Below are 19,218 nucleotides of genomic sequence, written 5' to 3' on the forward strand. Positions count from 1 at the left end.
CATCAGACGTGATTATTATTGAATAAAACAACAGACGACACTAAGTCGATAAAATAAAACCAACCCGACAAAAGGTGCCATGCAATAAGTGAAAGAACCGCGTAATATGACCCTCTTTCGATGCAAACTTAATTTAAAAAAAAAAAGTTTTAAAAGCCACGATAAGGAAATATACAATATGTAATATGTATTTATACTCACGAATGAGTTGTTGTGTTTTTTTGTTTTGATTTCGTAACAATATTAAAAAACAAACTTAAAATTTTTAAGTAAGATTATAGGTATGAACATTTACACCCCGAGAATATTACCTAAGAACATGTTAACATATTCGTCGTCTTATTAAGCACCTTAAGTACAGTGAACAGAAAAATAAAACCCTCCTCGATAGAGAACACAATTTTATTGTCTAACAATTACAACCACATCATGTCGCATTTAAAAAGATGATTGCTTTTGGAATTTTAATTTGCCAAACTAAATTACGAACAAAATGTTTTTATCAAGTTGGTTGTATTGTTAAAGTTGATTCTTATGAAATGAATTGTTTAGTTTAGATTAGTTTTGTTTTTTTTTGAGAAGTTTAACTTAGTTGAGGTGGCGTATACGTAACTATAATTCAACTTTAAATGTTAGCAATTATAAAATGAGGTAGTTGTTTTTTTTATTGTGATGCTATTAATGAAGGTAACTTGTCTTGTTTTTAATGACGTAATTTTTAGTGCAAAATTTATTGTTTCTTCTTAGATAAGTTTTAATTGCATTATAAGGACTTTGAATTGTATGTATATTCTTGACTATGATTTACTGGGTAAAGATAATGATCTTTTCAAAAACTAGGCTTAGCTTATGGAAAAAAAAGTTGTGTTTAACATGTTTAATTAAATTAACATGAAATGAGTGATTTAAAAAAAGAACCATACACAAATCTTTCTTGTAAATAAATGTCATCGGCATCAAAAAATGAAAATTTTGACCACACAACGTCAATTATCATAGCCCGACACAGCAATCTATTAACCGTAGCAGTTGCACCAGCTAAATCCTTGAATAAGTGAGGTTCAACCCCATTGCCAGCCAGCTCACAAACCTTACCAAACACCGATGCGTTTAGCTTAGAGTGATTTTCATTAGCCATTCCAGTTTTTTCAAGACTCAAGACAATTTTCCTATTTCCTAGTTCTTATTCAACGAAAATATGAAGTTGCTTGTAATCGACTGGTTTGAGTTCTGGTGTTATCTATACTTTAAAAGCTTTTAGTCTATAAGCAAAATGAGATTTAAATGTCGTTTTGAGAATGTCTAATTATAAAGATTGGAGAGGAACCGACAAACCAGTGTTTTTGTCAATACTAGGGATGACATTGAAGTTGTTTCAGTTGTTCATAGACAATGCCTATGCTGGTGTGCCCCAGGGATCTGTTCTATCTCCAATATTCTTTCTCATTTTTATGAATCCAATACATTGTTTCGCTGTAGATAATACTCTTAGCTTTTCATATTCGTTTTCAAAATCACATCCCTCTTTTTCGGATGTATAACTGTAAAGACAAAATCTGATAAACTCATTAAATTCTGACCTAAACAGCATTGTACAATGGGGAATAAAATATGTCGCCGAAAATTCTGCAAGGTGTTTAGCTTTCCTTCAGCGAGGCAAGAAATGTTTCACCCTTTCTGATCTGGTTGTTATCTACAAGACTTATAAGCTTCCAAAGCTTAGTCGGGCTTCTAAGAATGCTCATCTTTTTACCCTCCAGGTCAACTTCGGCCGTACTGTTAAATACAAAGATTCGTTCTTCAGCCGTACTATGAGAATGTTCAGGAATTCAAAGCCAATGTGCACCGACATAACCTTTCAAACCCTCTCTCCTCTTCCTAGTGCTCACACTGGGTTTCTGCATAATAAGGTAAGTAATATCCAATTGAGTGTGCGCTTATTATATAAAAAAAAAGCAGTCTTAAATATTTATATCACTAACTTGCCCAAAGAGCTCAAATTTTCTAACAGTCTCACTATTGTCGAAACAGAAGGTGCTTCACGAGCGAACCAAAGATCTTTTTTTAGAACTATGACTGCAAAATATTCACTATATTTGTAGCTAGTTTTATGCGTTGTTGAAGCGTGTATCTATGTGTTCTTGCCAAACGTCGCGTCGTAAGATGAAAACTTTAAGAATGACAGCTGGCTAAGAAAAAGTATGGAGTTTTTCCAAGTTCGTTAAAAGAGGAGCTAGCTTAACATTAAATTGGTTTTTAATTAAACCAATGAGAATTTATCAGTTTGGATTGCATTCCAGCCTTTAATTATTTTTATGAAACAGGTGGCTTTAGAGCTTTTAAGTTTTGTCTTTATGCTATCCTAGACAAAAGACAAGATGCCTTAATTTTTGTTGATAAGTCATTCTAAACAAATAAAGAAAAACAGGGTTTAATAAAAATCAGCATTTTTAAGACTTATGATTTAACATTCGATGCAGTGACACCACAACGACTGTTGGAAGGGAAGTGTAAGTTATATTTTTGGTCTCACTTGTTTTACAAAACACCTTTGCCGTATAATTGGATTAATCCTCCTTAATGTCCATAAACTTTTGAATACAAAATTGGTCATAAGTTTTTGTTTGGAAGAAAAAAAAAAACAACTAATAACAATCTTCTTGTAAATCTTATAAAGTTAAACAAAATAAATCACTTCCAAAAATAAATTTTTCTTAAAATTCAATTTTTTGTTTAAAAAAAAAACACCTCAATCTTAAAATCTCTTTTTAATTACTTAATGAATCATTAAATTATATTCTATTCGCTTTTAGCGTTTTTTTTCTCAATTTGAAATAATTTGTATATTTTTAAGGTCAAATAAAATATCTGAAGAACAACCACCGCGTATTTAAGAGCAAACAAAATCCCACATATTGGCCATAATGCGGTTTCTTTATGAAGAACTGACAAAAAATCAGCGATATTCGTTTTTCTGGTGATGATGATTGCAAGATACATATATTCCATCAAAAGATACATAATGCACACATAACAATATACATTTGTATCTATATACAAAATCACATCACGCCACCGAATATACTCAACTCAATCGTTCGAGATTGTTGTTTTTTTGTTTGTTTTTGTATTGTTTTTATTTTTTTGTTTTTGTGCAAACATTTTTCAGACACAAAGAAAAAAAAAGAATCTTTTTCGAATCAAAAGATACATTTTGTATCTTAAAAAAAATAAAATCAAAAGAAGAAACAAAAATTGCAAAAATATTTCAATGAAATCCAATCCGTAAAATGGGGGCCATGTCGCCAAATTGTCTTTTTGTTAATTTTGTTCGATCTTACTTTTCTTGTATATCTTTGGCGGTTAACCTCAATAGATCACCGCAACCCCACACTGCTGACGACGACGATTCCGATCAACGACGACGATGCGACATTGGCGACGCCGCGTCGTCAGTGTCATCTCACGGAGAGGCATTGAGATTGAGACTTTGTGGTGGACACATTTTTTGGCACAAATGCAAATTGAAAATTTGGATTTTTTTTATTTAATTTTATTTTTTGCAATAGCACCAATAAAAACAATAAGAATAAACAAAAACAAAACGAAAAATTAAATCAAAAATATTTCAAACGATCAAATCAAATCTTTAGGTAAAAAACAGGAAAATCCCTCTAAATATGACTTTCATTTTCAATTTTGTTCTTTCATTGTTGAGGTTTGAAAATAAGAACGAATCTACTTATTTCTAATATAACTTAATAATTTCTTTAATACCAACCTTTGAACTAAATTTGTCTTTAAAATAAAAAGAAATACCAATTTGGTGCAGGGAAATGTGCAAAAGGTGCATTTCTTGAATTATAAAAATAACAAGTTTGAAAACATTCTTTTTTAATAATGAGGGAATTTTTTAATAAACCTTTTTTAGTAATTAACAAGAAAGAAGAATGTCTCCATGGGTTTCAATGTTGATTTATTCTAGGGAAGTTAAGAATAAAAATCGCAAAAAAAAATAAAACAGTAGATTGTGCACGTTTTGTAAAAAAATTGTCAAAAAGTGGATTTATTTTGAATAATGCTGATAAAAATTTTATCAAGTTTAATCATTTCTTATGATAGCCAAAAAGATAGCCAAGCCGATAATTGTTTCTTGCTAATAATTTATATTAACAAATCACTGAATTGGTTTTTAATAAATTAGTTGTCGGGGGTCTGCCGTTTTTAAACATAAAATAATTTTTACAAAAATATAAATGTCTCAATTTAGTTTATAAAACTCGTTAAAGACAACACTAATTGGGTAAAAAAAAATCTTCAAGAAAATTCAATTAATCTTTTAAAACATTTTAAGTAAATTACAGTTGAAAAAAGTTACACCACTCGAAAATTAAATTACATACCTGAAAAAAGTACTCGTTAGATTTTGTTCAACATTTTTTGATCTTAGAAATCAAATGAACGATAAGATTGAGAAAAAATAGATCTTTTCTAGTCTCTCAAAACGGAAAACTGTTAAACCAAATGTTGAAGACTTCAAAATTGTCTAAATTTTTATTGTGACATTTAAGTAAACTACGGTTTTTGTTTTACAGCTAATGTTAATATAAGATCAATACATTTTTCTTACAATAAAAGTTAGAAACTTAAAAAGTTGAATAGAAAAACTCAATTTTTGAATGTTTATGTTAGCTTGTTAAAAATTTCGTTTAAGACTTTGGAAGTTAACAAAAAAAGTAATAGAACGCAAGGTTATAAATTAAATTATACTTTTTGAAGAAAACTCTTTTTAAAAAAATTTTTGAGGCTATGTAAATCCATACAGTTCCTTTCCAAATCTTCAATATATAGTTACATTGGTTTCATGATTCCATAAGCTTTTAAAATATCCAAGTAACCTGAAAGTTTTTACCTATTTTATACTAAAATGGTTTTTAACACAAAAAGACAAAACGGTTTAAAAGTATTTTTTAAGAATTCGAGTTCTACCAACAGTTACATATCAATTATCAATCAAGTTTTTGAAATTAATATATATTTTTTTTAAATATAAACATACATACTTTTAAAAATGTGAATTTTTTAAACCTGAGCCGATAGCATTAAGCGAATTTCGAATTCAAAATCAGCAACAACAATTAACTCTAAAACATTTTTTTCAAAGTCATAAAGGCAAAAGACACAAAGTTTTTCAAAACTCTATTTTAATTTAAAAAAATACGAATAAGTAATCCTAATTGACTTAACCCCTAGAAAGACTTAAAAATAGAGATTCATATTTTGCCAAATCATCACACAATGTGTTGTTAAGAAAAAAAGAGGCTGGGATGCAACTGATAACTTCCCATCCCGTCTGTCGATTTGTCTTGCTTAAAAGTTTGTAGGTTTTCGTGTTGGGTTAAAGAAGTTGTCAGTTGAATTAATCTTAAAAAAATTTAGAATTGCCAACAATATTTTTCATAAAAAGAAATAGGTCAGTTTTAAAATCTAGTTTTGTTAAATAGATTTTTAGTCGAAAACAAATTTTTACCAATTTTAGTAAGATTTCTTAAATTTTTATAAATTGGATAAATGCAATTAATTTGAGAGATATCAGGAGCCGAACATTAATTTTTACAAAATTTGCGTACTATTTTTTGTTGATTTTATTTTTTTATGAAAAAACGGAATGTTGGATTTTTATAAAAAAAAAATTATGAATATCGAAAATAATACTTTCTGTGAAAAAAAAATGTTGAAGACAATATTTTTAAATTTTGAAAAGCTATCTAAGCCGAAAGTAAATTTTTACCAAGTTTTGAAGTCGATATCTCTTCTGGTTCTTGAGCTATGGACGACGAAAAAAACACACGCACGCACAGACATCTTTCTAAAATTCTTTTATTTTGACTCTAGGGACCTTGAAACGTCGAGAAATGTCAAAATTTTCAATTTGACAATAAGTTTCTTTGGAAAGTTAAAAACGTTGTGTTTTAACTTTATAATTCTTTTCTTTTCTTTGAAACAGAAGATTTAAGTAAAAGCTTGTTGGGTTGTTGCTTTTTATTCAGGAGTATCACACTCACCAGAGCTACTTAAAAACGGTTTACTCTTCTGAGTAATTTAGTCAAACCAAACATCTTCACACGAAAAAAGAAATTAACCTGGTATTATCTTCTCTTTAATTTGTCATAATTGTTATCGACCTAAAAATAGATTGTCTCTGTTTTTCCACGAGCTATCACCAAACGATAAAGTTATTTATGTTATTTTATTTAAAACAACTAAAGGTACCCAAAAAACCATCAATTTAGAGAGTTCTAAATGTATAGATTTTTTATCGAGACGTAAAAATAAATATTGTAAAACAAATAAAAATACATTTGTCTAGTTTTATAGAGTATCTAATGTGATGCTTGATGCCGATGGCGTGTCCGTTTAGTGTAAATTATATAAAGTTCTAGACGATCTCGAATGAAATACAGCATTGAGAACGTGCTCTTTCTATGCACGATCAAGATCAGTGCCAGAATGATCTGTTTTTATAGGGCGGGGAGGGATAGGTGTTGTAAATATAATACGACAAAAAAAATAAAACCAAAATCACACCATCATCATGATCATATACACAAGGAAAGCCGATTTTGTTTTTAGAAAGTGTTGCACAGCAGTTTTTAAGAAAAGGTATATATACAAGTTGGATGCCATGGTAAACACAAAACTTTCCGCTTATGACCTTAAGCAAGAGCCATGCCCCTGTCCGATGACAATTTCAATCCGAGAATTTAAATCAGTTCATATGAAGTTCATGAATCATGATTTATGCCAAAAAATAGAAATAGTGATGTACTCGTATACAGCTGTACTGCCCATTGGGCATTTTTGCACTCTCACTGAACAATATTTAGCATATTTCGAGTGGATTTGCCTACGCTACTGTTGAGTGTTGTGAGCTGAACAGTCGAATGTATGTGGTAAGTTATAGAAATGTGAAATCTATCTTCAAATATAGCCATAATAAATCAGAGGGTGGCGGAGGGAGAAAGAGCCTTTCTATGCAGAAACTAGATCAAATTAATTCCCAACCTAGACCTGATATAGACGTATTATATGTTGCCGGCCGGCTGGGCCATTCCGGGCGGTGCCTGCCAACCAAGCGAAGCATATGTAGTAACTCAGTTCATGCTGCTGATGTTTTATGGTCTAACAAGATACATTGTTAATCTATGCGTTTTGCATATATAGATACGTGATCTCATGGCAATTGGCAATGCTTCAATTTTATCCTCCTCCATCTTTTCCTGAATCTTTATAGCCAGTTGTTTAGAGAAAAAAAAATATCTAGATAATTTAGGTTTTTGCATAAAATCTTTTGCATCCGTTTTGTTGATTGGCAATATAGATATAGATAGATTTAAATGCACCCATTTGGCAATTAGTTGGTTTTTATGGGGAACCGTATAATTGACAAAGTCTAATCTTTTACTAAGATGAGATAAGATGTATAGTGTTTGGCAACTTTTAGTGCTGCAACTGAACCATGGAAAGCATATGCCAGATTCCTAGATTTAAGATGTTACACATTGATAAATCAATATAAATACAAGGAAATTCACTCCAACATTTTTGTTTTATTTATTTTTAATGTAAATGTCCAATTTGTTGAGTTGGTGGCTTTTTATGGAAATCTATGTTTGTTGTTCTATTGAACAAAAACAAAAAAATGAAAGCAATTACAAAACTGTCATGTTGTGGGATTGTAAGATAAATCTACTGGATGAAGAAGTGGATACTAATGTAGTTGGTTAACAGAACAGCCGCCACTTTAAAGTACAATAAAGACTTATACGTTAAACTTGGTTTCGTAAGATATGTTGGAGCCAAAGTCATTTCTAATTAGTTTAGGAAAATTAGTTAATCTATTCGAAAAAAAAATCCGAAACAGTTGAATTTCGTTTTAAAGCTTTAAATGAAGTTGAAACTTTTTGGTTGATAATTACTAGAAGACTGTAGATTTTTATTTGGTGAAGTAATTTTGCAGCGTTACATGTCTTTGGATTTGGATTACATGATTTGGATTTGGAGAAAAATGGTCCAAAATAAATAAAAGTCAACAAATTGAAGAAGAAATAAAAAGCATATAATTTATTGCCCGATTCTTAAAAAAGGAGACCCTCTAAACAGCACCAACTATAGAAGAATCAGCCTTCTTAACATTGCTTACAAAATCTTCACTGCCGTAATATGTGAACATCTAAGTGCGGTTTTAGACCAGGAAAGTCCACAGTCGATCAAATATTCACAATACGGCAGATCCTGCAAAAAAACCCAAGAGCACCAAATCGACACATCTACAAGAACGAGCGGTATAGAGCCATGTCTAGTTTTGTCATCCCTGCCAAACTTGTCTGTTTGTGCACGATAACCATGGGGAATTCACGCTGCTCCATTAAGTTTGGAAACAGCTTTACAGAACCTTTCGATGTCAAAAAAGGTTTTACACAAGGTGATGCACTGTAATGCAATTTTTTAACATCGTGCTTGAAAGAATAGTGCAGAGCTCACACGTCAACACTAGATCCACTATCTTTCAAAAGTCTCTCCAATTACTAGCATATGCTTGATGTCAATGGGGCTTTTGTGACTATTGAGGCACAAGCGGCGAAAATGGGTTTAACGGTTAATGAGGGCAAAAAAAAGTACATGCTGTCTTCAAAAAAGGACTTACAACACCCAGACGTCTCGGTGAAAACGTCACAATCGACAGACGTAACTTTGAGGTAGTCAAGGACTTCGTCTACCTATACTCCGCTATAAACACAGAAAACAACACCAGCGCTAAGATCAAACGAAGAATAACTCTTGCTAACAGCTGTTTCTTTGGGCTAAGAAAGTGATTGAGTAGCAAGGCCCTCTTTCGAAGGACCAATGTGTCGCTTTATAATACCCTCATCATCCCCGTCCTCCTATACGGTGCAGAAGCATGGACTATGACAAAAGCGGATGAAAGCACCTTTGGTCGGTTCGATAGAAAAGTTCTTCGTTCCGTTGGCATCAAAGGGGAAGTCCAACGACTAAGATGGCTGGGTCACGTAGAGCGCATGGAAACCAATGCTCCTGCCCGGAAGTCTTCGGATCCAAGCCCACAAGACAGGGAAGTAGAGGAAGACCGCGAATCAGGTAGGGAGCATAAGTGAAAAGTGACCTCACCCAACTTGGAGCGCGAAACTGGAGACATCTAGATAGGGACCGATCTAGATGGAGAAGTTTTTTTGGGTGAGGCCCTAGTTCACACAGTACCGTAGCGATAACTTAAAAAAGTAAGTAATTTATTGCCAAGAATCTAGTTTCATTATAGAGATAACGGGTTTTCATTATGTTTTAAAGTAATTTCAACCGAGAGGCCTTAGTTTTTGCAGCAATCGGGGCCGTATGTTAGTAATATTGAGATGAATATTTTCTTTTCAGGCGTCATTCGCGTCGGGCTTATCTGCGTAATCAACTACTCTACAAAAAATAGTTCAGGGGTGTTAAATCACCCGATTTTGGCACAGGCCCACAACGCACGATAAAATATCGGAAGCAGGACGCGATTTGTCACATAAACCGAACCAATATAATGGTAATGGTAATTTTAAAAATTGCAAACCAAATTGAGAAATCAAGTGACAGCTATCAAAAAAGACCAATTCCGAAAAAAGTAGTGTTACGAGTAGATTAAAAATCATGCTTGTAAAAAAATATCCATTGTTAGTGACATTGTTTACGTTAAGTAGTTCTTAAGTAAACCCTAAACGTCATTCTTTCCTTAAAATGGGAATATTAAGTACTTTCTCTGTGACATCTTAAAAACTCATTTTGTTTTATGCTCGCAACGTTTTTTATGAATATCAGATAAAGTATGTGGCCAAGTATGCAAATCCCAGTTCTTTCTGCTCTCCTGCACTTTTACCCCTTTTAGTCATATTTTTTGAATTGAAGGATACTTTTTCTGAGATTCATGACAAGTGATTCGTTTCAACAGTTGTTAAAAGCACAACCGATCTATAATTTATTTACTTGTAAACAATATATTTGGTCTCTGGACGAGAAAATAAAGAGTAATTCTAAAGTGTTTTCGTCATTTTTGAATACTAAAAGAAAATCAATAGGGATTCCATCTTGGGTAGCTTTTGTTTATCTTTAGATGATGGGTTGTCAGCTTTATCATTTTTGGACAACAGTTTTTTCGTTGCATAAAATAATATTCCTCAACTTCTTTTAAAATTTTGTAAATACAACTTCGCAGGCCCGCTGCGAACATTTCTTTGCGACAAGGTATTTATACTTGGAAACATTCTCTGATTACTCCTCTGCATAAATCTGGATTGCTAAATTTCAGTTAATTCCAAAAGTATTTGAAGCAATTGTTAAAAATAATAATAATAATTTAGCTCGAAATCATATATCTCAGCATCAGCATGGCTTTATGAGTGGTAGATCGACAACAAACAATTTATCAATATTTACGAATTAATGTCTTGGTTGTTTAGAAAATCGCTAGCAAGTCGACTTTATTCACACCGATTTTTCAAAGGCATTTGATCGTGTGCAACACAATATTCTTTTCAAAAATTTGAGTTGCTAGGGTTTAACTCTGCTCTCCTTGTCTGGATTAAAAGTTATTTGGTTGGACGTAGTCAATGTGATAAGATTGGTGATTTTTCTCTGATAAAATAATAAACTTTTCAGGTGTACCTCAAGGCAGCCACCTTGGGCCACTTCTTTTTATTCTTTTTATTAATGATTTGTCAAATTATATTTCTTATGCAAAGTGTCTCTTATATGCCGTTTATCTCGAGATTTTTAGCCGTGTTGTTACATTTTTTAAGATACTAAATTCATTAAGTTTCAGTTACAAAATTGATAATCATCTATTCAAAGGTTAACAAGACAAAAAATGTTGAAGTTATCTTTGATAAAAAAAAACAAGTTTTTCGGTTAAAATTGACCACGTAATTTTTAAAGCTAACGCGTTTTTGGGTTTTATATCTAGAAGTTCTAAGTCTTTTCAAGATCCATATATTCTAAAAACTCTTTATTTATCCCTTGTCAGACCTTTGCTGGAGTATTGTTGCATTATAGGGAATCCATTTACTCAATTTAGTATCCTTGGGATTGAAAAAGTTCAGAAGATATTTACCAAATTCGCCTTACGAAAGGTTTTTAGAAACTCAGATATTCCATCTTATGAGACCAGGTGTAAATTAATTATTTTAAAAACTTAAGTGCAGAGAAGAAAGCTATATTCGATATTCTTTGCTTTCGATGTTTTGAATTCTGACATAGATTGTTCTATTTTGCTACATGTTACTTGAAAGACAAAAATAAATAAATAAATAAATAATTAATGATTTCTGATGGGCGTTATTGGAACATTGAAAACCCTGTGTAGGTAACTCACTTTAAAATAAAAGCTTGATTAAAACAAAAGTATGTACCCCTTTTAAAGACACAAATAAGATTTGCCAAATATTCAAAAAACTTAAAGTTTTAGGTTTAAAAATATATTAGAGTGAATTCCATCGTAATTGGGAACTTTGCGAATTCCGAAGAACTGTATCACGAAATCCATGCCTAATGCAAATTCGTATGAAATTTTCCACTACGAAAGTATTTGGTAATATTTTCATTTAAATTCGTAAAAATTTCCGATTACAATGGAATTCGTAAAAGGACTAAACAATCTTTTTTTTACATTCCTTGCGTTCATTTGAGGCCTTTAGATTTTTCAACCACGTTCGTGTAATGATTTCAAAATCTTCAAATGAATGCAAACAATTAAATAATTAATAATAATAACTAAAAATCAAACTCCAAACGCATTTAAATCCTTCAAATGAATGGAAATAAACGAATGAAATTTCAAATAATTATTATCAATAGATAGTCAAAAGAATGGAGAATAAAATTATTGCAATCTTTTCGATACCAAGCTTTAAAGTTGATTTAATCTTTCAAAAGAATTGTGAATTCATAAAATATTGTATTGTTTTACAAGAAGAAAGAATTAACGTTATATTTACTTTAGAATCTTCACGGCATGCATATTTTTATAACTTGTCTTAAATTGTTGAATTTTTAAACATAGGTCTTTTATAAACCTTTTTTATGGATTTGTTTCGTAAATTCGTAAAGTAGTCCGCTTAAATGTTCCTGCAAACTTAACGGCTTAACTGACCAGTATTACCCAATTGCATTATCTATTATTTCCATCATTCATCAAATCGTATTGCTTAATTGTGATTAATCTTTTCAAGTAGGTAGAAATCTACTTGGTTGAAAAAGCTTCCTTCAAATATGTCTCTACTATTAAGATAGCAAACAAAATGATAAAATTTCATTACGATAGTACATATTTTACGGGTTTTTAAATGATTCAGAAAAAGTAGACTCATTTATTATTATGATGTCATTTTCATCCAAATAAAGGTGAAGACATTTTACTACTTTTTCTTATTTTTTTATAAATAGAGTAAATGAAAAATGTCTCATCAGTTGTTTTTTTTTTGTTGTTTTTAGAAAATGTGATGTAGAAAATGACAATTAAAATTTACTGAAAGATAATAATAACAATGAATGTGGGAAGAGGTGTTGATAGTTGATGATTATTCATCGCTGACTGTGAAATACCTTACTTGATTGAGTGATGGGAATCTTGTTTAAATCATTTGTTAAAAATAAGAACGATGATAAATTTGGTGCATTTTGAATTTAAACTTAAGTGAGGAATCAAATGAAACTATTTCTAAGTTTTATTCGAGTCTGAATTTAGACAACTATCATTAAACAATATTAGCGGTAGCAAAAACGTAATATCATGCTTAAAGCTAAAAATTAGTAAATTGTGAAATATCTTAATGTCTTCGTATGACAGTTTTTTTTTCAAAAAATAAAAACCTAACAAAAAAAACAATACTTAAACTTGGTAAAAATGTACTTCGACTCAAATAGCTTTTCAAAAACTAAAAACATTGTTTTTAAACTCTTTTCATTTCAAAGAAAATATAGTTTTCGTAACTATTTCTTTATATAAAAATATTATTGGTATTTTTTTTTTAAGAATAATTCAACTAACAACATTTTTAACCCAACACGAAAACCTACAAACTTTTAAGCAAGACAAATCGACAGACGGGATGGGAAGTTATCAGTGTGGGTCGCACCACAGCCTCCGAAAGCTGATTTTCGGCCACTAAGGTGGCCTTACCCTTTAAGTTAATGTCAATTTAATTTATTTTGTTTTGTTTGACTTTTAGTTTATTTTAACTTATTTTATTTTAATCGATATTATTTTATTATTTTGTGGTTATTTTTTGTAAGTTCGATTTCGTTTCTTACAGTGTCTTGTATTTACCTATTTCCCTAGAATTCAACTTTACCTACATACAAAAACTGCTAAAATTACACGTGATATTGTTAAGCCACAGAAAATTGGATTATGTGTGTGTAATGATTCAAAAAGAATTTTTATCGACGACTTGAAGTGTAAAACTGGGTACGGCCACCGGCCTGGCGTGTGTTGTTCGCGTATTGAATGTTAGGCAATGGCTGTAAGTGATTTGCTTAGAATCGGTATCTATGTTTTTTTTTTTAAAGGTAGGTTAGCACTGAAAACCTCTAAAAATACAACTAAAAAGCCGTTCTACTTAAGCATATTTTTATTTAAGTGCACCTGATTTGATATCAGCCACAAGAAATATCTATGTCATCGAACACTATGGTCATTGGCAGTGGTATGCCAGGGCATGGTATATGGTACCAAGCCATCAGGCTAAATCAAAAGCATATGAAAAAGTCATTGAAGAGGGATTATTTGGTCTGTTGATATATAACATATGGAGGGAGCAGTTTCATAAAGCCCATATATAGCTCGCTAACATCATAACCATAAGCGGGAGCAGCAGCTGTGATAAAGCTGTTTGGGGTGTTTCGGGTTTATACAAAAATAAAAATCAAAGTTCATTACGTTCCAATGGCATTGAAAATAGCAACTAGTTGATTTTGAAAAGGAAACCAATAATATGAACTGACGTGGTGTTGCTTTGGGGTTTTGGAAATATTATACCTAAGTGTTAAAAGAGGGAGGGCGTCAATAAAATCAATATAAGGGTGGTTATTCTTATACAAGTGTTATCGAACCATACAAATATTGAGCTTTTGAATATTTTTAGTATAAACTTTGATTTTATATAAGATTTTATTTGTTTTTTACATTTTGATGTGTGTGCAGCTTTTGGGCTAGTTTATACTTGTTCATATTTTTTGATGGTTTACAAATTTTTTAACTTATCTCAATTACTTTTCACAGAGAACAGAATTTTTTAAGGCACTTTTTAGGCTCTTTTTTCTTCAAAATTTATTAAGATTTTCTAAAAAATTCAAGCTTTACACAAAACTATTTTAAATAAATATTTTAGCATTACCGACTGAAGGTTACAAATATGAAATTATCAGTGTGGTTTGCATTAAGGATTCTTTTGTTTTATTTAATTGTTCAACATCTTCCAACGCCTTTTCCTTAAAATTTTAATGTATTTATATGTCATTTTAAAAAATAAAACAACTATAAAGAAAGTAGGCCAGCAGTAAGACCTAAAATTGAGAACTGCACAAAACAAGTTGACATCTTGACACATTAACCAAACCTCTTTTCACATATACACACAACTTGAAAGCAAGTAGTCAAAAGACACAAATAATAATTATCTTTGAGATAATGTCTCAAAGTTAACATTAATCTAAAAATCATTGTATAATAAAATTTCTGACACTGGTTTTATATATAAGGAACGTTGAGCTAATACAATATTAAGCTAAAGGTTATACTGTCACAACTACTGCCATTCTGCAAAAACAACAAAATAAAGACAAGACAAGGTAAGGAGATGAGTGTAAGTATCTAGATAGGTATGAAAAATGAAAATTACCGCCGCAAATAGATGCCTACTCGTATGATACTCATAAAATTACAAAAAAAAAAAACACAACCTCCAATTAATCTTGCCCCACTGAACCACTCCGCAAGTTTGAAAAGGCAAAGAGTTAAGAAAAAGCAAAGCTGCTGCTGCAGAAATTTTATTATTGAAACCGAGAACTCAAAACAAGTCGTGGTTTGTGTCATTGCTGGGTTAAGAGGTGTAAAATTTCTTCACTAAATTTAGTATATGGCACAATATATCATTGCGGAACTCAAAGCATCAGCTGGCATCGCACACAGGTGGATTGAATAGACTCCAACCCGATACCCAACCGATCGCGACCATACGAATCGACACACAGGGACCCGTGCCGCATTAGCTTCGGCTTCAGCCTATAAGATACTTATGGTTGTGGATTAGATACTTCCCTCTCTGATGTTGATTTTGCAGTGCAACAGCACCAGCACCATCCTATATTTCGCGCAGCTTTATAAGCTTACCACACTGCTGCTAAAGCAGCTGCCGCTACCGCTTCACTACATCATCGGGCTTGTTCGTAATCACTTAGTGAAACAGGAAACTATGTGGTAATGTAAGATTTTTTTTGTTGCTATTTTTGAACCACCATTTACCGCGTATCTCGCAAATAGATGTATTCTACGGTTTTTATAATATTCATCGCACTGATGGGTGATTGCAGTCGCAACAGATAAACCACGACCACGAGTCAGTTTAGTACCCTTGGTTCATAGACTCAAAAGTATCTATCACCAAAGTCGCTGATTGTAGATATCATTACAAAATGTTTTTTTTTTAATTTTAAATTTTTCAATGGCATTCGGACGATTTAGGTGTCTATATAAAAATTATAAAAAAATAAATGATATGATAGCCTAGTGGCAAATATAGGCTGATGGAATTGCATGTGAAGAGATTGAATGAATGATGAGACTGATGACAGTGAATCCGATGCATGGTGATGAAATAACAACTGTCCTATCATTGTCATTTGGGGAGACATGTAAAATTGAGAAAAATGTCATACTAATATGCACTGCGAATTGAAAATGATCAACAAGATGGATACCTTAGCTATGCATTTTAATTGAATTCAATAAATTGCATTGAAATTGAAACAAAAAATCTGCGGTGCAGACGATCGAATCAATCAAATGGATTTTGTTATGATATAGAATTATTAAGATATCACAGGACGGTCAATTATGGGTTAAATATATATCTCAAAGCAGCCAAGACAGTGCGGTTAGTTTGATTTGACCTTTGAAATCCAAGCCACAAAATGTAAACCTAATAAATGTAAACGCACGACGTCAAATAAGTTAAATAAACACGGTTACAAGCAGCCAATTACATGGGAAATATTTATCAAGTCGATTGGCAAAAAAAGCAACATTAACACAGTAGCTTTGTTAAATTTAAACAATTCGTCTGATAGCAAAGAAGCAAGTAACCTGCGTTTTTTTAACTTAAACATGAGAACTTGAAGAAGGATATGTTCTCCGAGCTCTTAGACAAAACATATGAGCAGTGTCTTAGCTACAATATTAAAACTGTCCCTTGCGATTTAATGCCAAGCTAGGAAGGAAAGATATCTTTGGTGGAATAATCGGGAAAAACAGCCTGTACGACAACACTTCCGACAACGGATTCAGGCTCATTGAATTTGATGCGGCGCGAAACGTCATATTAGCCATTACGCGTTTTCCACACCTTGACATCCACAAAGTAGTTCTACAGATCAATCTACCGTCGACCAGATTGACGTGGATGTCTGAACTTTTCGAGGAGTTAAGATCGACTCCGATCACTAACTCGTTTAAGCCAAGGTAGCATTTCGGTTTTCCAGACCCGTGGCAAAACAGGGAGATACTGGGAGAATGTACAACGTTGAACGGCTTCAATTGCAAGAGATCGCCAAATTTTTCTCCGACCTAGTTGCAAGTAACGTCTCTTAAGGTTCTCTGTCGCCAATACAAATTATTGAGAACTAGTGGCAACATTAACAAGATAGAATCAGAGAAGCCGCATCTGACGTTCTGAGTTCCAAGCAACTACCAGAAAGGAACCCCTGGTTTGATGAGGAATGTCGACAGGCAAATGCAGCCAAACAACAGGCACGCAAAGCGGGACTGCATAAAAGAGAGAAAGCTGCTCATGAGTTCTATGAGTAGAAGAGGCGAGAGGAACACCGACTTCTCAGAAGGAAAAAGAGAGGGCATAAGAAGCGTTTCCGCTGTAAACGCAGAAAACAACACCAGCCTTAAGATCAAACGCAGAATAACTCTTGGTAACCGCTGTTTTTTTTTTTTTTGAGCTAAGAAAGCAATTTAGTGGTAAGGTCCTCTCTCGAGGGACCAAAGTGTTGTTATATAAAACCCTTATCATCCCCGTCCTGCTATTCGGTGCAGAAGCATGGACTATGGCCAAAGCGGATGAATGCACCTTGGGTCGTTGCGTGAGAAAAGTGCGATCTAAGGCCTCGTACGCATAAAAGCTGAGTGGAGAAGAAGATGGAACGACGAGCCAGAAGGGTAAAAGTCCAACGACTAAGATGGCTGGGTCACGTAGAGCACATGGAAACCAATGCTCCGGCCCGGAATGTCTTCAAATCCACACCTACAGGACAGCGCTGTAGAGAAAGACCGCGGATCAGGTGGCGCGCACCCAACTTCGAGCGCGAAACTGGAGACATCTAGCTAGGGACCGAGCTAGATGGAGAAGTTTGGGTGATGCCCTAGTTCACTGTATCTATGGGTGTATTTATGGGTGTACTGTCTTCAGAGAAACTCCTAATGTGAATTTGCTCAAAACCTTGAATTCCAAGTCGGAAATTAATAGACACAATGGTTTATACTGTAGGGGCAATAATCTCTTTTCTGGACTTTTCAACCACCCCATAATATCATGTTTGATTAAAATTTCAATTTAGAAACTTCTTAGTAAAAATTAATAAAAATAGTTATTTTTTAAAGAACAAATCGATATCAAAGATATTGAAACATACAAAATACTTAAAAGTCGATGCATCACATATAATTCTAAAGAAAAAGGCTTTGTCATGCTTAATTCATTTATGAACTTATCACATGGTGGTGTTTTATTAAAAAAATGTGTTTTCGTGCAAAAAATTGATAATGAACTTGATTGTTTAATTTTTTTAGGAACAATAAATACTTAACTGTCAAATTGTCAGAATATTCTTATCATATTGTGATAACTTTAAGAATATAATGCCATTTTTTTTAATTTCGAATAAGGAAGGTCATAGGTGTTTCTAACACCATACCAATAATTAGTTTATTTGAAACATGTTCACGGTACAAGCATATCAATGTGCATAGGTTTAAGGTAGAAATTAGGGTGTTCCAAAAAAGCAAGTCTGACCTAATATCAAGTTAAAAGTTTCTCTTGAGTCATAAGTGCGGATTCAGTTAGAATATATAACTCGCTTAAATTTTGACATGTTTATATACCTATTCAAAAAGATGTGACTTATGGGTCCTTATTTTAAGAATTTTAACCTAACCATTTTTCAAGGCGTTTCATGCCTTTACGCCTTGACTTTAATTGAGTTAAATTTCATAGTTTATGATATAACACCAACATAATAGCTACTAGCAGTTTGTTTTGTATTCACCAAAGCGTTTATAATACGTTTTTAAACTTTATTAAAATCTTAGTGTGAATTACCTTAAACAGTAGTGTTTATAGTGTTTATTTCAATATGAAAAAGGAAATAGAGAAACACATAAATAACTCGAGTTAATAACAAAAATAAAACAATTTTTAAATTAAACTGCGAGCAAAAAATCAAAGATCAAATCTAACAACGTCAATTGCAATCAAAAAAAAGCAACAAAATTTGTTAAACAAAAATAAATTGATAAATATTATGTTGGGTCTCTATAATTTTGTGCACATGTATACTAAAATTAAATTTAATTTGGAAGCAAGACAAGGTTGAGTTGGTGTAGTTTAAGCTATCATTAAAATATTGTTTCTTGCTCAAGATTTCTGCGTTATTTTTTATTTGTTTTATTAACATGCCTGCATAGTATACTTTTTTTTGCCCAAAATTGTAATCAAGAATATGTTTGAAATTGTCGCACGTGGTTTGATTAATTAGAAACAGGAATATAAGCAAATAAACAAACACATATCATATTATTTACCTTGCTTTAAAATATAGACATAATTTCATAATTTTTAAATTTTCCGATTAAGTTTTGTTATGTTTTACCTGTAAAGACAAAAAAAT

General features: G+C 32.2%; 1 protein-coding gene across 3 annotated transcripts in view; it reads right to left on the reverse strand.

Moving 5' to 3' along the window:
• LOC129949357 (protein windpipe) overlaps positions 1–19,218 on the reverse strand; it is a 75,914-nt gene that overhangs the window by 36,239 nt on the left and 20,457 nt on the right. The window contains exon 1 of one of the 3 annotated variants that reach the window (XM_056060760.1): positions 19,133–19,153. The exons of the other annotated variants lie outside the window; for them this stretch is intronic. The gene's annotated coding sequence lies outside the window, so the exon portion shown is untranslated. Of the gene's footprint in view, positions 1–19,132; positions 19,154–19,218 lie in introns of those variants that run through there. 3 annotated transcript variants of the gene reach the window in all.

Source organism: Eupeodes corollae, chromosome 3, assembly GCF_945859685.1.
Source record: "Eupeodes corollae chromosome 3, idEupCoro1.1, whole genome shotgun sequence".
Taxonomy (NCBI): Eukaryota; Metazoa; Arthropoda; class Insecta; order Diptera; family Syrphidae; genus Eupeodes; species Eupeodes corollae.